Below are 8662 nucleotides of genomic sequence, written 5' to 3'. Positions count from 1 at the left end.
TAAGGCAAATATGATAAAACTGATGTGATAAAGCTGGGTGATAGATTGGGAGATGTTTGTTTTCTTATTCTCTATATTTTTGTTTATTTAGATTATTTTATAACTAAAATTCAAGGAGGCTTACCAGAGTAGAATTAGATTTTAATTTGCAAACTATGAAGTCCCAGAATCAGCTCACAAAGAATGACAAACCTTAAGGAATATCCCGGTAAAGTACCTGGCCTTTAAGGAGAATCTTGAACAGCCAGAAAGAAACCCGAGCTGAGGCCTTCCAGGAAATTCTCAGGGAGGAGCAAGAGGGTGGGAGAGCAAGGCCTGCACCCACCTGCCCCCCACTTCCCTGGACAAGGTCAGCACATCCTGGCCACCTGCGAGCCCCACCTGAGATGCAAAGAGGACAGCCGACCCCACAGGGGAAGGCTCTGGCTTCCAGCAGGTAGGAAGGCAGGAAAAAAATAAAATAAGAAAGAATCCAGTGGGGAAGGGGGTCCCCGTGAGGAGCCGGGCTGAGGGGGGCGGGGGAGCCTCGGGGACAGGGGAGCCCCAGCCCGGAGATGTGGGGACTTTACCTCCCAAGGGATTCTTCCCGGAGGGAAAGGTGCTCAGCAGGGAACTTGGGGGGAACCGCGGGGGGGGGGCACAGGCCAGTGAGGACGCTCCCCCCAAGGGGCGCCCCCGAGCTGTGCTGGTCAGTGCCCCTGGAGCATCCAGGCCCCTGCGGACTGGGAGCTGCGGTAGTTACAGAGGGCGCTGACCCCAGGGCTGGAGAGCTGGCCACTGCCAGGGGGGTTGTTCCTCCTGGTGTCACTTGTGCCTGGGACTGAACAGGGGCCTCAGGGGATAAACAGCTTCCACTGAGCCCGCACCCGGTGGAGAGCAGGGCAGCTCCCCCAGGTGCACACACCTGAGAATCAGGACAGCAGCCCCTCCCCCAGAACACCACCTGGGAGGACAGGGGAAGAGAGAAAGTACCAGGGGAAGTCGAGGGATTTACAGTATAGAGAACCAGAGGGTACCCTCCTTTTATTTTTTTTTAATTTTCCCCTTTTCCATTACAACTCATTTTTATATCAGACTAAAAATTCCCAATATTTTTTCCTCTTTTCCCACCATAACTACAATATTTTTACCAAGTCTTCATTTTTAAGATTTTTCCTTTTTGACTTTCATGTTTCTACAATTACAAGTCCTAGATATATTTTCCACTTCTAGATTCCCTTCAACATCCTCAACTTAATTTGGGGAGATATATGACATATGGGTTTATGTTTTATGTTTTTTGTTTTCTCAGCCTCATTTTGTTCTATAATGGTCAAAGTTAATACCTTCTAGTCCATGACCAGCAGCACCCAGAACCAAGTGGAATACCGTGCTGGTTCATTCCATTAGATTATATTCTCTCTTCCTTCCCATTCTGCCCCTGTCTTTTATCTCGTTTATGTTTTTGTGGTCAATCTTTGGCCTTTCTATAAGTATTGCTGGTTTATATAAATTTGGGACTGAGCACCTTCTAACATATAGAACTCAACATGCTCAGAACCAAGAGGATCACCCTCTAGGACCCCTCAGTAGACGACATTCTCCCTCTACTACTGCTTCTTCACCAACACCATCACCCAGTCCAGCCCCCCACCCTTTTTTCTTTTTCTTTTTTCTCTTTATTTTTTTCCTCTCTTACTCTTTTTCTTTTTTCCTCTTCTTTCAGATTTTTGGCCTTTTATTTTTACTACTTTGTTTTAAAATTTGTTTTTCACTTTAGTGGTCCTTTTGTTTTATTTTCTTCTGATCTTTTTCACTTTCTGGTCTCTGACCTCTTCAGAATCATCTAGGGTGAAATTTACTTAGGTCTTGGTTGATATTCTTGACTCATCCTCCTCATACAGCCATTCTGCACTGATGAAAATGACTAGAAGGAATAATTCACCACAAAAGAAAGAAGCAGAAACAGTACTCTCTACCACAGTTACAGAATATTGATTTCAATTTGAAGCCAATTCAGAAGCACCATTATAAAGCTTCTGGTGGCTCTGGAGAAAAAGCATAAAGGACTCTAGAGACTTTGTCACTGCAGAATTGAGATCTCATCAGGCTGAAATTAAAGATAAATTAAATAAGATTCAACCCAAACTGGATTTCCTAACTGCTAAGGATAATGAGGGGGAAGAAAGAGTGAGCAACATAGAAGACAAATTGATGGTAAGGAAGGAAGCCGAGGAAAAAAGAGAAAAACAATTAAGAGACCATGAGGAAATGCTAAAGAAAATAAATGACAGCCTCAGAAGGAAGAATCTATGTACAATTGGGGTTCCAGAGGGCACCAAGAGGGCCAGAGGGCCAGAAAGTGTACTTGAACAAATAATAACTGAGAACTTCCCTGATTTGGGGGGGGGGGGACAGGCATTCAGATCCAGGAGATAGATAGATTCCCCACCAAAAAATCAGAAAAGCCATTTAACACCACGATATTTAAGAGTGAAACTTGCACATTCCAAAGATAAAGAGAAAATCCTTAAAACAGCTCAAGACAAGAGATTCTTAACTTATATGGGGAGAAATATTAGATTAATAGCAACCTCTCCACAGAGACCTGGCAGGCCAGAAAGGGCTGGCAGGATATATTCAGAACATGCAGCCAAGAATACTTTATCCAGCAAGGTTCTCATTTAGAATAGAAGGAGAGATGAAGAGCTTCCAGGATAGGCAGAAACTGAAAGAATATGTGACCACCAAACCAGCCCTGCAGGAAATATTAAGGGGGACCCTGTAAAAGAAAGAGGGAGCACAAGGAAACAATTCACACAGTCAGGGACTGAATAGGTAACATGATGACACTAAATTCATATCTTTCCATAGTTACTCTGAATATGAATGGGCTTAATGATCCCAACAAAAGACGCAGCATTTCAGACTGGATAAAAAAGCAAGACCCATCTACATGCTGTCTACAGGAGACTCATTTCTGACCTAAGAACACCTCCAGCCTGAAAAGGAAGGGATGGAGAACTATTTACCCTTCAAATGGTCCTCCAAAGAAAGCTGGGATAGCCATCCTCATATCAGATAAGTTGGAGTTATATCAAAGACTGTAGTAGGAGATGAAGAGAGACACTACATCATACTTAAAGGGTCTACCCAACAAGACAACCTAACAATCATGAATATTTATGCCCCGAATGTGGGAACTGCCAAGTGTATCAATCAATTAATAATCAAAGTAAAGAGATGCTTAGATAATAATACAGTAATAGTAGGAGACTTCAACACAGGACTCTCAGCAAAGGAAGAATCTTCTAAGCAGAAAATCACCAAAGAAACAAGGGCCTTGAATGATACACTGCACCAGATGGATTTCGCAGATATATACAGAACTTCCCATCCTAATGCAACTGAATACACATTCTTCTCAAGTGCACGTGGAACTTTCTCCACAATAGATCACATATTGGGTCACAAATCAGGTCTCAACTGATACCAAAAGATTGGGATTGTCCCCTGCATATTTTCAGACCACAATGCTTTGAAACTAGAACCCAATCACAAGAAGAAATTTGAAAGAAACTCAAACACATGAAGGCTAAAGAGCATCCTGCTAAAAGATGAATGAGTCAGCCAGGAAATAAGAGAAGAATTTAAAAGATTCATGAAAACTAATGAAAATGAAGATACAAACATTCGAAATCTTAGGGATACAGCAAAAGCAGTCCTAAGAGGGAAATACATCGCAATACAAGCCTCCCTCAAAAAATTGGAATAAACTCAAATGCACAAGCTAACTTCACATCTAAAGGACTTGAAGAACAGCAAGTAAAAAGTACACCCAGCAGAAGAAGAGAGTTAATAAAGAATGAGCAAAACTCAATGAACTAAAGACCAGAAGAACTGTAGAACAGATCAACAAAACCAGGAGTTGGTTCGTTGAAAGAATTAGTAAGATAGATAAACCCCTACCAGCCTTATTAAAAAGAAAAGAGAAAAGACTTAAATTAATAAAATTACAAATGAAAGAGGAGAGATCACAACCAATGCCAAGGAAATAGAAATGATTTAAAAAACATATTAAGAGCAGCTGTATGTCAACAAATTAGACAATCTAGAAGAAATGGATGCATTTCTGGGAAGCCACGAGTTACCAAAACTGGAAGAGGAAGAAATAGAAAATCTAAACAGGCCAATAACCAGTGAGGAAATTGAAGCAGTCACCAAAAACGTCCCAAGACACAAAATTCCAGGGCCAGATGGCTTCCCAGGGGAATTCTATCAAGCATTCAAAGAGGAAATAATACCTATTCTACTAAAGCGATTTCAAAGGATAGAAAGGGATGGAGTACTTCCAAACTCGTTTTTTGAGGCCAGCATTACCTTGATCCCAAAACCTGACAAAGACCCCACCAAAAAGAATTATGGATCAATATCCCTGATGAACATAGATGCAAAAATTCTCTCCAAGATACTAGTTAATAGGATTCAACAGTACATTAAGAGGATTAATCACCATGACCAAGTGGGATTTATCCCCGGGATACAAGGTTGTTTCAACACTCGTAAAACAATCAACGTGATGAATCACATCAACAGGAGAAAAAACAAGAACCATAGGATCCTCTCAATAGATGCAGAGAAAGCATTTGACAAAATACAGCATCCATTCCTGATCAAAACTCTTCAGATTGTGCGGATAGAGGGAACATTCCTCAGCATCTTAAAAGCCATCTACGAAAAGCCCACAGCAAATATCATTCTCAATGGGGAAACACTGGGAGCCTTTCCCCTAAGATCAGGAACATGACAGGGATGTCCACTCTCACCACTGCTATTCAACATAGTACTAGAAGTCCTAGCCTCAGCAATCAGGCAACAAAAAGAAATAAAAGGCATTCAAATTGGCAAAGGAGAAGTCAAACTCTCCCTCTTCATGGATGACATGATACTGTACATAGAAGATCCCAAAAACTCCACCTCAAGATTGCTAGAACTCATACAGCAATTCGGCAGTGTGGCAGGATGCAAAATCAATGCCCAGAAATCAGTGTCATTTCTATCCACTAACAATGAGGCTGAAGAAAGAGAAATTAAGGAGTCAATCCCATTTACAATTGCACCCAAAAGCATAAGATACCTAGGAATAAACCTAACCAAAGAGGTAAAGGATCTATACCCTAAAAACTACAGAACATTTCTGAAAGAAATTGAGGAAGACACAAAGAGATGGAAAAACACTTCAAATGTCTATGCTATCCAGGGCAATTTACACGTTCAATGCAACCCCTATCAGAATATCATGGACTATCTTCAGAGAGTTGGAATAAATCATCTTAATATTTGTGTGGAATCATAGAAGACCCTGAATAGTGAGGGGAATATTGAAAAAGAAAACCATAGCGGGGGGCATCACAATCCCGGATTTCAGGTTGTGCTACAAAGCTGTGGTCATCAAGACAGTGTGGTACTGGCACAAACACAGAAACATAGATAAATGGAGCAGAATAGAGAACCCAGAAGTGGGCCCTTAACTCTATGGTCAACTAATATTCGACAAAGCAGGAAAGACTCTCCACTGGAAAAAGGACAGTCTCTTCTATACATGGTGCTGGGAACATTGGACATCCACATGCAGAAGAATGAAACTAGACCACTCTCTTACACCAGACACCAAGATACACTCAAAATGGATGAAAGATCTAAATGTGAGACAAGAATCCATCAAAATCCTAGAGGAGAACACAGGCAACACCCTTGTTGAACTTGGCCACAGCAACTTCTTGCAAGATACATCTATGAAGGCAAGGGAAACAAAAGTAAAAATGTACTATTGGGTCTTCATCAAGATAAAAAGCTTCTGCACAACAAAAGAAACAGTCAACAAAACTAAAAGACAACCTACAGATGGGAGAAGATATTTGCAAATGACGTATCAGATAAAGGGCTAGTGTCCAAGATCTATAGAGAACTTGCTAAACTCAACAACAAAGAAACAAACAATCCAATCATGAAATGGGCAAAAGACATGAACAGGAATCTCACAGAGGAAGACATGGACATGGCCAACATGCCCATGAGAAAATGCCCCGCATCACTGGCCATCAGGGAAATACAAATCAAAACCACCATGAGATCCCACCTCACACCAGTGAGAATGGGGAAAATTAACAAGGCAGGAAACAACAAATGTTGGAGAGGATGCGGAGAAAAGGGAGCCTTCTGTACTGTTGGTGGGAATGTGACCTGGTGCAGCCACTCTGGAAAACTGTGTGGAGGTTCCTCAAAGAGTTAAAAATAAATCTGCCCTACGACCCAGCAATTGCCCTGCTGGGGATTTACCCCAAAGATCCAGATGCAGGGAAACGCCGGGACACCTGCACCCCGATGTTTCTAGCACCAATGTCCACAATAGCCAGACTGTGGAAGAAGCCTCGGTGTCCATCGACAGATGATGGATAAAGAAGATGTGGTCTATGTATACAATGGAATATTCCTCAGCCATTAGAAACGACAAATACCCACCATTTGCTTTTATGTGGATGGAACTGGAGGGGATTATGCTGAGTGAAGTAAGTCAATCAGAGAAGGACAATCATTGTATGGTTTCATTCATTCAGGGAATACAAAAAATAGTGAGAGGGAATAAAAGGGAAAGGAGAGAAAATGAGTGGGAAAAATTAGAGAGGGAAACAGACCATGAGAGACTCCTAACGCTGGGTAACGCACAAAGGGCAGTGGAAGGGGAGGTGGGTGGGGGATGGGGTGACTGGGTGCCGGGCACTGAGGGGGGCATTTGATGGGATGAGCACTGGGTGTTCTTCTGTATGTTGGCAAATCGAATTCCAATAAAAAATAAACAAAAAATTAATTAATTAATTAATTAATTAAATTTTAAAATAAAAATAAATAAATGAATAAATAAACCCTTGTCCTCATTTTCACAACCCAGTCAGCAGAACAAAAACCTAGCTTTAAAGTGACAATCTATGTTTCCTCAGTCAGTCCCTTTAGGGACCTCATCTTTCAGGACAAGTAGCCTATCAGAGTGTACTCTCAATAAAAACAAGGTCTAATTCTGTTTTCTTAGAAGACTTTTCCCCATTATGTGTGTATGCAATTATACTTTTTCAAAGAATTTTATAGAAAGTACATAACTACATACTCACTGCAACTCTGAATCTACAGTTCTGAAGACACAAAAACTGATTGAATTTCACTTCCACTTACAGATGGAAAAAGGGTATCATTGAAAGTGTAGGTGATTTGTCCAGCCGCTCAGAGCTAATGGAAAAAATGAGACTGTACCTGGTCCTTTGACTTAAACAGCCCAACTTTCTTCCCACTAAAGAGCTCGGCCCTTCTGCTTGAATTAGGTCCTGAATCTTTATTTTCTCATCCATAAACTGAAGCTACACCTTATCCTTGGAAAGGAAAATGGTTTCTATGAAGATGTATATTGTGAATGTGTACATACTTTGTGTTTCTTGAAAGAAATATATCTAATCAATACAGGGTGTTGCTCCAACAGAGACCTAAGTTTTGACCTCTGATATATGTCAATGACTGATGTCAGACATTTCAAAGCAAAATGTAGCCTGATATTGTCTGGGTAAACCAGGCATGTAAACTAACTCAGCCATAAAACCTTTTCTAAAAATTTAAAAGAGAAGGGCCTTCAAGTAGATGAAACTGCAGAACAATGTAAGTATTTCAGGCTGTTGGTGCTCCTCACTGCCATCCTGTACATTGCGATGACGTTGACAAGCGTGGGAAGGAAGAGTGATTCTTGTGCGTTAGTAGATATCTTTAAACCTGTTCCTAAAATCATTCATACTAACTTCTCAAACTGTCCCAGAAGAGAAAAGAAGGGAAAATTGAAACTACCAGCTGAGATAAAGCAGATAATCCAGTCCCACTTTCTGCTCTCCCTTGTCCTGGTACATTGTCTATCTGGATAACATAGCAAATTGAAGCGAAAGTAGAGCCATTAAATCATTTTACTTTAAAATGTGGCTGATTTTACCATGCTGAGATGACGACATCTTAAAACATAGTTGACAGTTGGTAAACTGAATAGCATTAACTTCATGCCCAGAAATCTGAAGTTGCTAGCTTTTTGTTTTCTTGTGTTTTTTTTTTATGCAGAAAACACATTTGAAATATATTTGTCTGATAGGGTATAAGATTGGCATAAAGATAAACAACTGGCAAATTGTTCATAGCAATGAGTTTGCGCAGTGGCTTTTCACTCCAAAACTTTAGAAATTAGAGACTGTTCACCAGATGTTGTTTAAAAAAAAAAAAAAAAGCAAGAGAGTTTCCTAATTTAACTACTAAATTGCTAAAAGGTACACTCTGGTAAGTCCTCTTCTGACTGAAAATGTCTGTGTCTTATTAAATGTTTATTGAATACTGTAATTATATTGCTTTTGCTGTTAAATGATATTGACATTTTTGAATACAGATTTTTATTCAGGCAAGATGAAATGTGAACATCTGGCACCAACCTAACGTGTAACATTGAAATGAACAAACAAAAAGCTTGACCAGTGTGTTCTTTTTCCTTTTTTCTTTCTAAGTTCTCTGAATGTGGCTCACATCATAATATACTTAGACATGAGGACTTTGTCACTTATCATTGAAATATTCAAAGTAAATCCCTAGCAAGCTGGTGGCTGCTGAA

Source organism: Canis lupus, chromosome 35, assembly GCF_003254725.2.
Source record: "Canis lupus dingo isolate Sandy chromosome 35, ASM325472v2, whole genome shotgun sequence".
NCBI classification, from domain to species: domain Eukaryota; kingdom Metazoa; phylum Chordata; class Mammalia; order Carnivora; family Canidae; genus Canis; species Canis lupus.
This window is presented reverse-complemented; position numbering follows the sequence as displayed.